The 909-nt window shown below is 73.6% G+C and overlaps 1 protein-coding gene across 1 annotated transcript in view; it reads right to left on the bottom strand.

The window, feature by feature from the left end:
* Window positions 1-463, bottom strand: part of WDTC1 (WD and tetratricopeptide repeats 1) — a 71457-nt gene extending 70994 nt beyond the window's left edge. Inside the window, exon 1 of the mRNA XM_007459095.1 lies at window positions 249-463. The gene's annotated coding sequence lies outside the window, so the exon portion shown is untranslated. The remainder of the gene's footprint in view (window positions 1-248) is intronic.
* Window positions 464-909: the final 446 nt, after the last annotated feature.

Consider the following 909-nt stretch of genomic DNA (forward strand, 5'->3'; position numbering starts at 1 on the left):
CCCAGAGCCTTCCCCCCACGTCCCTGCCAGCCCTCCGTCCCCACCCCGCCCCCGGCCCACTCTGCCCTCCGACCCGGCGAGGCCTGCCCCTTCTCGGGACACCCCCGGAGCCCTCAGGCGGACGGGTTCAGGCCCCCGGGCCGGCAGGGCTGGGGCCGGCCCAGAGCTGACGGCCCGTGTGCCGAGGCTGCCGGAGCCGGTCCTCGCCTCGGCGCCCGCGGAGAGCAGGGGGCGGCGGCTACCCGTACCTGTCAGGCCTCTTCCCAGGACCGGTGGCGGCGCAACTTCAGGAGCCCATGTCCGTCCGGCGGGCCCGGCCCCTCTCCCCGGAGCGGGGGCGCGGATCCCGGGGAGGGGGCTGGGGGGCCCGAGCAGCTCTAGCCCCTTCCCATGCTCCCCGCCTGGCGCCTGGCCGGGGCCGGACAGCGCCTCCGCCCGCCCCTGCGCACCGCCTCACACCCGCGCTCACACACACTCACACTCCCTCGCGCGCTCTCACACACGCACTCCCCTCCCTCCTCCTCCTCTGTTTATCTCCTCCAGCTGTCTGGGGACCCAGGAGAAGCCCAGCACAGCGCCTGCGCCACGCAGTCTCCGCCCCCGCCCCGCGCCTCACAGCCAGCGGCTACGCTACAGAGACAGCGCCCGGCCGTTTCCAGAATGGCGATCAGGGGCCCCTCCACCCCCCGCTCCTGGTCAACGTCTGCTGCCGGCGGCGCCCACTAACCTGCTAGTTGGGGAGCCCCGCACGGCCGCGGCCAATCCGCTTCGCCGCTAGCCAGACCGGCAGCCAGTGGGCGGGCGGAAAAGCCGGGCTAAGCCTGGAGCAACCTGGGAGTCGTAGTTTTTCTTCGTCGAAGAGCTCCCGCAGCGCGGGCTCACCCCGCCCAGTTGCCATTAGTTACCCGG

Source organism: Lipotes vexillifer, unplaced genomic scaffold (assembly GCF_000442215.2).
Source record: "Lipotes vexillifer unplaced genomic scaffold, Lipotes_vexillifer_v1.1 scaffold496, whole genome shotgun sequence".
In the NCBI taxonomy this organism is placed as follows: domain Eukaryota; kingdom Metazoa; phylum Chordata; class Mammalia; order Artiodactyla; family Lipotidae; genus Lipotes; species Lipotes vexillifer.